The 15,226-nt window shown below is 36.8% G+C and overlaps 1 protein-coding gene across 1 annotated transcript in view; it reads right to left on the bottom strand.

Moving 5' to 3' along the window:
- MPP7 (MAGUK p55 scaffold protein 7) overlaps positions 1 to 15,226 on the bottom strand; it is a 148,563-nt gene that overhangs the window by 66,544 nt on the left and 66,793 nt on the right. The window lies entirely within an intron of this gene.

Raw genomic sequence — 15,226 nt, 5'->3', positions numbered from 1 at the left:
AAGTGTTTATCCCCAAGATGGATATAAAAACCCCTGTAAATTATGATTTATGAAGTGAAATAATAGCTTGCCACCCACATCTTGACAGACAACTTGACGGAGCGGCTGCCATCATTAAAATAATTCAGAAACAAGGGCAGAGGAGTGCTAATATTAATTCTAACACATCTGAGAGAAGGAGGTGGTCCTTCAGCAAGTTAAGGTTTTTAATGAATAATTATCAACATTAAAGATGCACTGTGCTTTGGTTCTTCCTAAAAGGGAAAGGATACACCATTATTTAAACACCGCCCTGTTCTCTCCTCTGCAAGTTATGCATTTCAAAATTTAGATTTTTTCCTGTATGAATGCTTTTAAAACCAAAGGATTTTAAGACTTCTAACAAGTTTCTTTGTAGCTATTTCAGAATAGCATATAATACTATATTAAACATTTAACTTTATTAACCTTATTTTCTTGAAGATACATGGATATACAAATATCAATTAAAATCTAAAAAAAGAAGACAACAGTAGTCTGAACTAATGTAAATATATCCCATTCTTAGATTTTGTGCTTTAGTTCTGCTACTCTGAAGGAGGCATGAACTCCAGATGGTTGGAGGAGTTGCAGAAGGAGCTAAATCAGGGCCTTCTGTGCTTGGCAAGGAGGGGAAAACAAGGTCTGGCAGAGGCCGTGGGGTGCAGAATTTGGCTGGGTACCCCCTCATGTCCTTGGGAAACAGGAGTCCCAAAGATACCCTAGCACTCCCCAGCACACTGCTGGGAGAGGAGCAGGACAGATGCCAGACAGCATGGACAGATTTAAAGAGCAAGCAAACCACTCTTTCCACATTGAAACTGTTCAGAGTTGACCAGGTCATCTCCATTTTGCACCAAGTGTTCCCTCCAGCCTTCCCCACTTCTTCCACATTTGCTTTTCTCTGCTTACTTCTCCCCCAGCAGCACTCATTCCTCTCACTGCCTAGGACCCCCTCACTCTTTAATTTAAAGCTCATTCTTTAAGCCCATTCTTTTTAATTTACACTGAACTTTCACAAATATGTCCGTAACAAGATAATGCCATGTCAGTGACACTTGTGCTTGCTGGTTTTCCTGTTTTCTGCTGTGCTTCATAACCCTAAGTCCACATCTGTTTTTCTTCATTTAGTCTATACATTCTTTGAAGTAAAGAGCATGTTAATACAATATGGCATAGCAAGGTCTAAGTCTTGATTGATTCCTTCATCATTTCTGCAACCTTAACAAGACTATTTCAGTATGTCATTGGTTAAAGGATGCTGAAGTTCTGACATATCATGGTCAAGCATGAAGTCACTACAGTCACATAATTTATAAACTGTAAAATAATTTGTTCTCATCTGGAAACTACATGGAAAGCACTACTGTGCTACTGTGATCCAGAAGATGAATCTGAATTTTGCATTGCTTATGTAGACATTGTGTACCCAGCAACTACTTAGAGTAATTCATACTGGATTTCAAAAAACTATAAGTGACCAAACAACTTCCTATTTCTAACTCACAAAGCAGAGAAACTAAACAAAACAAGGAGTTGCAGCTCCCTGAGTTTGGCAGAAGTTTGTGATTTACTTGGACCTTTAACTTGAACAACTTAAAGGCATAGTAAATCAAAAAGTCTCAAAACCATAATTTTTTGATTGCTTCGGTAACATCTTGATTTTATCCAGATTGAGCTTTTGTCAGCTCTGAGATCAGAAGCAGTTGTCTATACCCCCCAGTTTCTCAAAGAAAACAGAAGTGCCACTGCTGATTAAGCTGCTTTTATCCTGGACAACCTGCACATATCTTTAACACTGAAATTAATAAAAGGAAAAAGTCAACCAAACAAAAAAAAAGTTGAGATAGCCTTGCTTAACCCATCTTTGAGAAAAATGTTACACAATTGTAAATTCATGCAACAAAAAATAGGTTTTCAAGATGGCACAGTGTAACCTGAACTTGTTATTGGCTCTATCTATAGCCTGAAATTGCAGAAATGACTGAAAACAAATTTTTATTTTCCTAAAAGTGGATACTGGATTCCAGTTAAGCATTTAAGGTTCAATCATTAAGGTCATTAAGGTCAATCATTAGGGAGGAGTTGTAGAGAGTAACTGCCTAACCAAAAAAACCAAAAGCTAAACAAGTAAGCAGAAAAATTTAATTGCTACTAGAAAGTTCTAGATATTGGCTTTTTCTACATCAGGTTGAAAATTTTATTAATTTATTGTACTAGCACTGTACTAGCAGTAAATGAGTGACTCTAGAGATAAACATTTCATGGTCTGTGGTAACAGACACAGCAACTTCAGCACACTTCCATTTGAGATGCAATACAGAATGGGTTTTTCCCTCAAATATCTGATTTCATTTGACAGTTTCCTTTCTTAGTTGAATCTATTTTTAAAATCAGATCATTAGATGACAACATCTGTCTTTCACATCTTTGTAATTTAAAGGATATACCTACGGAAATGAAAAACCACTGGTGCACCAAGATGCAATCAATGTGCAATACGGGGATTACCTTTCATATTAGTATAAAATTACCACATGCATCATAAAAACAGTTACCTCACACCTCTAACTTCTGGATCAGTAGTGTATCCATAATGCATGCAGCACTTTTATATAATATATTCCCGGATGCAGTAACACAGGAAATTTAGTGCAACTCCGCTGATAAAGCAAAAATTTCAGGGAGGCAAAAATGCATTTTCAGACAACTCCTTCCCTCCTTCTGTCTAAAATTGTATTGCAAGATTATTTGTTCCACAATTTCCCCCATAGATCACAGCACTGCTGACTGGCCTCTAATTCTTCATGCTGTATTTTTAGGCCTTTTTTGAAGACAAGTACAGCACTTGCCTTTTCCTACTCACTGGGCACTAGGTCATCTCTGTTGACTTTAAAGAGTGACAGAGCACATTTGCAAGCTCACCTGGTAGCCTTTGAATCTGCCAGACTTCAGGATGATGAATGACTGCATTTATGATAAACACCTTTAGAGAAACTACTGTGCACGCAGCCATATGCTTTGGCAACCTCTCCACATGCTGGCTTTCAGTTAATTATTTTCCCAAATACAAATTTTTTACATCATGCTAATACATGCACACCAAGCACTGCATTTCCAAATTTCAATTCTTATACAAATAGAACTTGAAATTTGAATACCTAGATTAAGTGACTACATTGATGAAAATGAATAATGTCAAGTAGCCAAACATAGAAATGAAAAGCAAAACAGGACAAGGTGGTGCAAATAGTTCACCCCTTTGCAAATGTCAGTCAATGAAATTCAAATCTAACAGAAGTTAAAACCACTCTGGAACACTTTTAGAGAAGTATGAGAGAGGATTCAAAAGTAGAAGCAAGAGCATTCACCTACTCAAGATAAGATGTGTCATATTTGTAGCCATGTGTTTGAGCTTCAATCTAAAGAATTCTGTTTCATACAAAAGGCAACTTTAGCTTACAGTGCAATACTGGATGTCCAGTAACTCTAATGCCATGGCCTTATTTCTACTAGAAACTTAAACAATGTATGGAAAATATAGGACTGTGTTGTGCTTAAAAGTAGGAAATACAATACATCTGCTTTAAGTTCTTCTGACATTTACATGTAAAGCCTCAATGCTGAAAATCTCTTCACAAATGAGACCAAGTCTGTTAAAGCAAGAATTATATATTGTAAATAAAACATAAAAAGCTGCTCTGCTGAACAGATGACTAAGTTGTCCATGGGGTTTTTTTTGTTTGGTTTGTTGTTTTTTTTTTATGACTACCTATTCTTTTCACTGTAGAGTAAGAAAATCTATGAGGTTCTGCAAAAACTGACAATCTACTCTGAAGTTACGCCCCAAGAGGGAAAATAATCATTTGCAAATTAATACAATTTTTGGCACACATGTAAGCAAGAAAAATTGTTTCTGGATTTTCCCAGAGAGACTGAATTAAGCTTTCTATAATAAAGCAGAGTAGTGTCCTCACCCAGGACTATTTCAAAACCCAAGAGGAGCTTTCTAAGTCAGAAAAATAAGAATCTTAAGCAAAGAGTCCTACAAAATAAGCTTAATTTCTCCTTCTAGATTTCTTAATTTCCACGTACCGTTCTAATATCATATGATTGAAAATAAAACAGGGGAGTGGGATAAGCATGTACCAAAGGTGCCAAAGAGTTAACAGAAGACAAACTTAGTCTTTTTGACAGAACAGTTGGCATAGGAAAAAAGTATATGTAAAAGTACAAAATGCAAACCCTTGTATCCCAAAAAGCACTGGCCATCAATGAGCCATACCAGCACATAAAGGACAAGAGCTGTCACACACATCGTGTGAAAATGTTCTGCCGACCACACAAGGGTGTCACCAGCTACTCAGACATGTCAACACCTCTGGGTAAGAGCTTTTTTTATGGTAATGACACCTTCCTGACAGGAAGGTGCTGAAGAGGATCTTGTGAGCATGTGAGTATTTGCACTGACCATCATTCTGGGGCAGACAGCAATTCTGGACCAGAGTACTTCTCCTTTTGAGAAACATCAGAAGCTCATACCCTCTTATGAGTTGTATAAACATTCCCTTGGGTTTTATTTCATGAGATGAGATATCACTCAGCATAAAGATATTGTACCTGCAAAATTCGTTTTGGCACCACATCATACACATTTCTGGGGTTTTCCTCTGGACTATCCTAGTCTTGCCTGCTGAATACACATTAGCAGCTTATGTGCTTGTTGACTTTCAGCAGAAAGGAACCCATTTCATATACTGGACTGCTGATATAAAACCAAAGCAGCAGAAGTTGAGAAGATGGGAAATTGCTTTAAAAAATGCACTAGTGATCTGAACTAGAATGTCACTATGAACACAAACACAAATCATCAAAATGTGTCTAGAAGACAGGCATTGAATATATTGTTGTAGAAAGTCCAAAAGAGCTGGGAGAACATCTCCTCTACTCTCTTCATTGTATTTTTCATCATATATTGACTGCAAGAGTGTCTGAAATCAAAGCACTGACAAAAGCCATGAGCTGCTGTATTTATTGGCTTAGTCCCTTCCATGGATGCATAATGGAAGACTCTTGTATGCAGAGAAGCTGTTAACTGTCCACCGAAGTTTCAGGTTCATGGACATTTGCAAAAATTTATTTAATTCCACTAGTGGCACCACTACAAAGTGGTGCTACTACAAAGAAAAAGCCACAGCAGATTAAGAGAAGGAAAAAAGAAAGCAAGAGAAAAACTGTTGAGGGAGGAGTAAGTGCTAGTTTTGGCTTAATCTGCAATTCGTGTTCTGCATCTGAAATACCTGAAGCAAGAGAAATCATTCCAAGGTACTCATGACTGTAAAAGACACATTTGTGAACAGTTTCAACATTTAGACAGTGAGATTTCAAGACAGGAATTAGGGTTTTCACTAATAGTATGACCTTAACTCTGGGATTTGGACTCTTCAGTTCACTGTCTAAATTTACCAACAACTTTGAGTCAAGGTAAAATAAATAAGCAAGAACAAAAAATATAAATTATGGGCTACCATGAAAACAAATGAAAATAACTATTTAAACCATTCAGAAATTCTAATTACACACTCTCAACTCTGCTGAAGAGAATGCATATTTTGCTTGATGTAGAATTTTAATTAAAAGATTGCTTAATTCCCTTCCTTTCTCCATCCAGAACCATACTGTATCACATGAAACTAACAGAAAAAGTAGCCAACTCTTTGATTTACCTTTATCACTCAGTGGTGGTCTGTAAGCCTATTTACACAGGACAAAAATGCAAAACTATTCATTTGTTCCCAAACCTTCCCATAGGCCTTACAGTTGAAGCTTTGGCACACTAAGGAACTTAAATACATGAACAAATCTGCAGAGCTATGGCATGATGAACACAAGGTGTAGGAAAACCTAGAACACATACAGCCTTTAAATCACATTCTAGTCATACAACTGAACTCCAGCTAGAGATAGAATACTGCTAAGAAATTAGCATAGTGTATTTTAGAAAACAGGAATGAAATAGAAATTAATAAACCATAGCTAACTATTCAAAGCTTGCAATGAGCATTTCAATCCCCATAGTAACATTAAATTGCCTCAAATATAAAATAAGTGATTGCAGAAATGCCTCTGAGAGAATGTCACAAGAATCAAAGTATGCCTCAGAAGGCTTAAAAACAGATACTCAGAGATCGCCATTCTAGCCCAATTTGTCACAGAAAAAAGTTTTAGCACAAGAGGTGAGCAATTCTCCTTTGAACCTTTTTTCCAAAAAGCAGAAGCATGAACAGTGGGATGTGCCTGCAGATCTGTGCCTCAGAGCTATGTCTTGTAATATTTCTAATTTAGAATTTCCTGTATTCATATTAGTGTCACCAAAGAATATTAGAGAAAATGAATAAATACCTCCACTATGCTCATATACCATGAGTTCCCTTTTGCTGAAGACCAAAGAGAGCCTTTAAAACTGAGGCCCATTAACCCAGCACATCCAAATCCACCACTAAACCATCTCCCTAAGTGCCACACCTACACATCTTTTAAATACCTCACAGATGATGACTCAATCACCTTACTGGGCAGCCTGCTCCAGTGCTGGAGACCACCCCTCCAGTGAAGAAATTTTTTCTAAAATCCCACCTAAACCTCCCCTGGTGTAACCTGAGGCCATTTCCTCTGGTCCTATTGCTTGATACCTGGGAGAACAGACTGACCCCAGCTGGCTACAACCTACTTTCAGGTAGTTGTAGAGAGCATAACGTCTTCCCTGAGACTCCATTTCCCCAGGACAAACTCCCCCAGCTGCTCCTCATCAGACTTGTGCTCCAGACCTTTCCCCAGCTTTGCTGGCCTTCTCTGGACATGCTCCAGCACTTCAATGTCCCTCCTGATTTGAGGAGCCTAGTACTGAATATAGAATTTGAGGTGCAGCCTCAGCAGTGCCAAATACCAGGGCGTGATCACTGCCCTGGTCCTGCTGACCACACTGTTGATGATCCAGGCCAGGATGCCATTGGCCTTCTTGGACACCTGGAACCTTGCTGGCTCACATTCAGCTGATGGCAGCCAATGCCCCTGGGTCCTTTTCTGCCAGGCAGTTTTCCAGCCACTCTTTCCCCAGCCTGTAGCACTGCAGAGGTTGTTGTGACCCTTGATGCCCTTGTCCAGATCATTGATAAAGATATTAATGGAACTGGCCCCAGTATCAAGCCCTGGGGAACACCACTGGTGATCAGCGACCAGGTGGATGTAGCTCCATTCACCAACATTCGCTGGGCCCAGCCATCCCAAAAGTTTTTTACCCAGCAAAGAGCACACCCATCCAACCCATGGACAGCCAGCTTCTCCAGGAGATGCTGTGGGAAATGTTGTCAAAGGTTTTACTCATGTCCAGGTAGACACATCCACAGCCTTTCCCTAATCCAATATGCAGGTCCCTTTGCCACAGAGGGAGATCAGATTGGTCAAGCAGCATCAGCCTTTCCTCAACCCATGCTGGCTGGGCCTGATCCCCTGGGTTATCCTGTAACTGCCATGTGATGATCAAGATAATCAGCTTTGTGACCTTCCTAAGATCTGAGGTCAGGCTGACAGGCCCCTAGTTCCCTGGATCCTCCTTCCAACCCCTCTTACAGATGGGTGTCACATTTGCTGACTTTCAGTAACTGGGACCTCTCCAGTTAGCCAGGGCTGCTGGCAAGTGATGGAAAGGAGCTTTGTGAGTACTTCTGCCAGCTCCCTCAGTACTCTGGGGTGGATCCCCCCTGGCCCCATAGACTGGTGTGTGTCTAAGTGGTGTAGCAGGTCACTCACCACTTCCTCCTGGATTACAGGCCTTCATTCTGCTCCCTGTGCCTGTCTTCCAGCACAGGGGTTGGGTACCCACACAACTGATCTTACTGTTAAAGACTGAGGCAAAGAAGGCATTAAGTACCTCAGCCTTTTCCTTGTTCTTTGTCACTATGTTTTTCCCTACACCCACTAAAGGATGGCAATTCTCCTTCTCCATTTGTTGCTAAAAGGAGGTAATACAGTAATAGCATTTGCTATTTTATTTTTGCAATGGTAAGCAAAACAGATTAAATATTAGCTACAAACCCAGTTATTCATGCAGAGCTTCTAAAATGTTTATTTTACTTTTTAAAAAATTCACTTTGAATTCATTGTTCCTTATACAATAAAATAAAGGTCCTATTATGTGAGATTTCACAGACTTCATTCAAACGGGCCTTTTTTTGTCAGTAATAGGCAAAGGTTTTGATGACTTTGCTTATAGGAAAAGGGTCCCTAGACAGACAGAGGAAGTTCAGACCAAAGCTAAACAAGTTGCACTTGCTCCAAAATAAATTTCCCTGCCCCTTTAGAGCCAAACAGTCTACATGGCCACTGTATACAGTATTTTCAAAACTGTTTTTCTGTACTTTTAACCCCAATTCCAAAGGAAGGAGCATCAGAACAATTCCAAATTTGAATGAAACTCTTTTATGTGAGCTAAGGACATGAGGTCCTTGAACAGAAAGAACAGGACATCACACTTTTTTCCTTTGAAACAAGCAGTCTTCAAACTGCAGTCTGTGGATGCTGAAAGATCCCTTCAATTTTAATGCACTACCCTTCATAAATACATTTTCAAATAAAATCTGGGGAAGAAACCCCTCAAGTCCTAGTCTCAGTAGTATCAGTCAGAATTTGATAAAAGTATATAAATTCTCTTCTCCAAAAGCACACACTGACCTGCTGTGTAAACACATGTTAAAATTGGTAAAAGTTTGAGGGAAATACTTCATTAGAGCAATACTGAACTCAGGATTCCAGGTCTCAAATTGCTCTTCCCAGATTATGGCCCTTCTGTCTATACACTCCCACTTTGATGCTCCCTCCTCTTCCCCTTAGTATTATTACTTTAATAAAACGCTTTTTAAATTGAAGCATTCAGATTTAAATGGAAGACAGAATTTGAGGTGGGCTCATGTAAGTATCTATTTTTCTCCCTTCCTTTCATTAAGAAAATGATAAGGGTTCATCATTCACAACACAATATACCAAATCTTTCATTAAAGATCCTGACTCAGCTCTCAGGAAATTTTGTGCAGTACTGCAGACAGAGCAAAGTGAACATGCATACAGCAAAACTCTCAGAGTCATATTTAAAGACTGCAAGGTTCAGTGGTAACAGTACTCTGAATTATAACTATTTTTTTATCCAAAGATTTAAAAGCACATTACCAAAGGAACTAAGCATCAGTTTCCTCATCACCAAAGGAAGACAATGACTAATCACAGACAAAAAGTGTATTTGATTTCCAAACCAATACTACTACAATGACATCTCTTTAGAAAAAAAATACTGTGATCTTACATTTTTTGCTATTTCAATTACTGATAGTGACATACACACCAGCAACTGCAATATTAGTTTATATGTGAAATATATCAGGAAATCTTTATTTCTAAGTGACTTTTAAAATATATTTTTACTTAAAGAATACTTAATGCAAGCAAGAAAGGAATTGTAACTCCAACTGAAAATCTTCAGTGTTGAGGAAGAGCACACAGAAAAGTAGCACAGTTGTAATGAAACAGATGGAAACAACATTTACTGCTATAATCAAATAGCTGTTTATATAATGATTCTAAAGAAAAACTTGATGAAAAGCATTGAATTCAAGACAATAATGAACTAAAAATTAGTTCAAATAAAAGTTAATAAATAAAAAAGTAAATTTTTAAAATCAAAATTATCAGAAAAGGACAAATACCTGTCTCTATTATTTCAATCCCACCTTCCAAAAATAAACTTCAGGTTTTGTTTTTTCTTGAAGGGTAACTTTCATTTTTCTCACTGAAAAATCTTCTTTTCGGGTATCACGTGACTGAGTCTAAGTAATGCAACAAAGACTTGCAAAATGTATGCCTAACTAATTTGAATTACTATGTTTAACAAATAATCCAAAGAACTGATCTAAAACATCAGCAATTAAAAACTTCAAGTCTTCCTATTGGTTACATTTTAAGAAATATAAAAGTTTTTTAGCTTTATAGCAAACCTTTATTTAACAGTGCAAATATAAAGTTACTGTTTTATGTAAAAAAGTGTTTCTCCTTCTAAGGTCTGGTGTCGGTTTTTAATTTAAAGATCTTTATGAATTTGAGAGGAGGAGTTTTTCCTTAGAAAAATCAGAAAAATATAATCATTCTTTGATCCTGAATATCAGATTTGAATACTTCAAATAAAAAAATATCTAAAATAGGTATGCATAGCTATACTGATAAATATGAATGTGAAAAGGAAAGAAACGAGACTGGAGATACTGCTGAAATGTAAAGAACAAAGATCACATCAACAGCTGACTGCACTTTAGAAACTATCATTATCTGAAATCCTTCTAAGCAGAAAACATACAAGCAAGAGCACTCATCTTACAGCTGAGGGTCATCTGGGAAAACGGCAATCCTGAACATTTCACGACAGGTGATCGAGTTTGATTACCTGCAACTTTAAAAACCCAAAGTAATATTCCATTATTTCCTAGTGCTTTATGCTGGTATGTTGGTTAGCAAAGAAAGAGCCATAAAGTGAATTCAAACAAAAATTTACAATATTTTCTGTGCCAATACTAATAACCATTCATGTTACATTACTCCCAAAGTTCAAGTCAGAGGACTGAAGAGGTAACTTGCTAAGAATATGGAGATAACATGTTAAAAAATTAAATTAAATTAAATTAAATTAAATTAAATTAGCACTTTTCCAAATAAAAAGGTAACAGAAAAGGTTTTAAATAAACTGTATGGTCCTGCTTTGTCAAACAAATACAGCAGAAGAAGAATCTTCAATGTAAGACAGAACTGAAAGATCAGAATTGTCTTTGCAAATCTGCTAAGAAAGTATAGAAACACTGTGCAGTAAGAGCAGGTCCCCAGTTCACTGCTAATAAACTTCCTTGAAGTCTAAGTTTAGGATTTAATTTAGAGGCTAGAAACAAAACAAGTATGTGCCTAGATTTAATATTTACCTCAATAATGCCTCAAATGTCTCAGTGTTTTCTTTCAAAAAACACCTACACTTATATAAACATTAAAAGGATCTAATTGACCCACAAGTATGTTTTTATCTGTAAATGTTCTGCTTTGTAAATTTCATTTCTTCTGATACTACTGTTTTTAAACAAATTCAAACTGATATTTTTATTTCATTATACAGAACAAAATTTCCAGACTTTTTCCAAAAGAAAGTGACTTCCACTGTTCTGTTAACAATATAAATCCAAAGGAAAGAACTTTCCTAACCCTGCTCTCCGAGTAAACACAATTCCAATAGAACGACGGCTGAACTATTCGTTTGATTGTCAGATGGTTGCTTTTTTCAGCAAGATCCATTCCCCGCAGAATTAAGATTCTATAGAAATGCCAATTAAATATTAATTGAAGAAAACAGGATTTGTTGCATACAGGCTAAGATACTTCAGCATGGAATCGGGCTTTTTCAGTTTTACTATTCAAACAGAGACTGCTAACTTTAAATCATGACGAGCTGGGTTTATTCCTGCTTAGTACAGTAAACATCATCCTTACAGTCTGTACTCAATGCAAGCTAGTCCAAGATTGAGTTTGATTCAGGTTCACTGAAGAGATCACTTCTGTGCAGCTCAGAGTTACAGAATTAACCCATTCAATACCCAAACTTCATTCACAGACATGGACATCTATGCTTTAAGCTAAAATTAAATACATCTATATAAATATACATAGACATACATTTATCAATTAGCACCATCTAGTGGGGTCAGTACAATTTATGCAATGTGAGAAATACACAGCTCACTTGCTGCTTTTTCTCATCCTATGCAACATGTCATGATACAGCACAGGTCATGTAATTAATAAAACTCAGATGCAAAGACAAAAATCAACAAAAACCAACAACAACAACAACACAAAAAACCAAATAACTCACAATATTATGATTTTCCCTTATAAATTACATTTTAAGAAAAACACTGACATTGAAAGCTGCATGTCCATACATAGGAAAATTTACTGATAAGAATAAAAAACCCAATCTTTTACACATTCATACACATGCAAAATGCAATTACTATTTAATTACTATTTTCTATTCTTATTCTTTTGCTTCCCTATCACATGCCTCAAGAAAAATCTGCCACTCTTTAAAAGAAGCTACTCTGAAGCATCAGATAATGCAAAAAACCACTTTTATTTAAGACCTTCATCATCAGAGCAGAATTCTGCTGTGTTGTTATAACTGCATTGAAGTCCCACAAACACTGGATCCCAACCCAAAACCCTAATAAAATATCAGAGTAAATACTTTTAAGATATTCACAATAATTAATTTAAAAGAGGTCAACTATAAACAGATAATAAGGACTAACCTTAACCATTAATGCACTTTCTCAAATATGAAACCTAGAAATGGATTTTCAGTCAATTCTGCACTTAAAACTGCAGGGACTTAGGTCATGCAAATAAACAGTCCTGAAGAACTTCAAATGTAAAAGCCATCAGAGGTAGACTCCCCCATACATCAACTTTAGGCAGGACAGACAGACAGACAAATAAAAAGCAGCTGCATGTGAAGGTGCTTAAATGCACCAAGCAAAATCTCTACCAGCCTCTGCCATCAGGCAAGGGAGCTAAAAACATCACCATTCCCTTCTCCCTCCGCCTGCCTACTGTCCATGTTAAAAAACCAAGCAAAACAAAAGAGGAAACAATCACTAACATTATGTTCATACTTAAGACCATTTGGACAAGTCAGCAGTGTAAAATGAAACATTTATTTAAATGTTCTTTAATGAAATCATGGTCATGAAAGCAAAGAACACCAGTGAAGACATGCTTTGCATTCAAGCCTTCCCTTGTCTCTAAAAGAGGTGATTGGTCGCAAAGCCTGCCAAGCAGATCACAACATACCAAACAGACCTTGGACAATGAGGGACAGACACAAGGTCTACACAAAGTCCACAAAGTCTTTTTTTTTTTTTCTGGGAATAATGGTAAAAGTAGCTGAAGAAAAAATTTTAAATGTGGAGAAAATATGTAAATGGGGGGGGGCAAAGTTAAGATCAATCAAAACCAGCAACTGAAGACTTGCAGTGACTTCAGAAGGCACAGAAGGTAAGAAGAGAAGCTGCTGAGGCCTGCACACTGCAGCCAGGGGCCAGGCTACATTTTAAACTGCATGGAAATCAAAACAAAGAGCTTAAAATAAATCAATTAATACCAACAAGTAAGATTTATAGCAACAGTTTTAATTTAAAAATACATGAAGACAGCATCTTAACTTCACTTAAAAGGATACAGAGATGCATTAGGAGTAAAATGTCCCAGGTAACTTCAATTAGAAAATTACAATAGTTTTAAAAGACAAAAATAATTCTCAACCTTCCCTGTAGAGGACAGAGAAACACCAACACTTAAGTGCAATGTGTGCTGTAGGAAAAAGATAAATACGAAAAATAATGACAAAATATTGGAAGAAAATTGCAGTAATTTAGGAGAGATTTACTGCCATTTCCAATACCTTTTCAGACCAGTACACTTCAAGTTTTGCACTAAATCATCTCAACATACAAACCTGTTTCACAGGAAGCTTCAAATCAAAGTGAACATATTAATTTATTTTTATACTGGAAGGGGTAACACAAATGTATTTGCACAGGTGTACAAAATTACAGCCACACCATATCTTTAAATACTGGAAAGCTGGTAGAAAACAGCAAAAATTGCCCAATGAGGAGACAAGAGTAACAAAGATAAGGGAGCTGCATTGATACTCCTACCATTACAAAAAAGAATACAGGGATAAAATTAGCAATTTCATTCTTGAAATAAGGATCTATAAACATACAGACCAGCAACACAAAATTATCAGCTGCTGGGATGCCAAGAGATTTCCTGACAGTTTCCAGCCTGGAACTGTTCCCCAGCTCCAGTCCCCTTTTTCCAAGTTGGATTCAACCAAAACATTAGCTAGCATGACCTAGCCTGCTTTACACTGCATTTGAATATGAAACCAGTGAAAATTTAAATAATACCAAGAGTATCATTATCCACCGATGTTTTGTTTTACATTTTTATGCCATGAATCATAACATTAACAGAACAAAAAGGCAACACATTTCCTTTTCTATTGAGTAAAAATGTGAATTTACCCTTGATAGAATAAGAGAACAAAAATAGTGATCCAGCTTAACTCGAGTTCCCCCACCTCAATCAAAATATAGTGAAGTACTTTAACCATACCCATCTTTAAATGATCAACCTCAAGTGAATGAGAGGTCACTCTTGCCTACATAATTAAACTGGTGGAAAAGCTGAGGTAAGTAAAAACCACGATGACATTGTCACAGAGCAACCATGACAGAATGGTTATGAAGGGATAATAAATGCACATAACACAAAAGGAATTAAAGGCTTTCATACATTAAAATTTCATTTAGTAATAGAAAAAAATTATCAAATAATCCAGTTCTAGTAAGTTAAAAGACAAATATGCATATTCAGAAAACAAAGAGAGAAAGAGCAGAAGCAGGACAGAACACAGGATCAAGCTACACATAGGTGTTCTGCAGTGGTTTCCTGATATACCACAGAAGGAAAATATTGCTTCCCCTTTGGGAGAAGACAATAATAAAACTTGGTTAGATTATTAGTTAGGAATTGGTGGAAAGTGTATGTTTCCAAATGAAAGCACATAGGCACACAATTACAAATGCTTTGTTGCTTGGCACGTGCTAGGGTATGATTTGCAGTTAGCCTTTAATGATACACTAAACTTCAGTATGATCAGCTTAGTATTTTAGATGCCAATTAACATGATGACAATTACGGGTTACTTTTTTCCTAGAATGTTTGAAACTTGGAAATTCAAAATTACACCCTGATTTATGGTTTGATCCTGATTAAAGCTGTGTATGTCTGCAGTGTCATTACTGGATTATTTAATCACTAAATCTCAACAAAAACTGCTCCTTTCCATGAAACCCAATCTGTAAAGCACATTAAAATTGAAAGTACTTTATGAAGATGATATCCATACTAAATGTAAAGCAGTACTCAAGGCTATCCCATACATAATCCCTAGCATTTATAGCTGGGAGGACTGGAGTGTTTTTTAACTCCTACTATCAAAATAATTGAGGCAGTCATGTTTGTGAATAACTGAAATCACTGGAATTACCTTGTG

The sequence above is a fragment of the Molothrus ater genome, chromosome 1 (genome assembly GCF_012460135.2).
Source record: "Molothrus ater isolate BHLD 08-10-18 breed brown headed cowbird chromosome 1, BPBGC_Mater_1.1, whole genome shotgun sequence".
Lineage (NCBI taxonomy): Eukaryota > Metazoa > Chordata > Aves > Passeriformes > Icteridae > Molothrus > Molothrus ater.
Note: the sequence above shows the minus strand (reverse complement) of the source record. Positions and strands in the feature narration are given on the sequence as shown.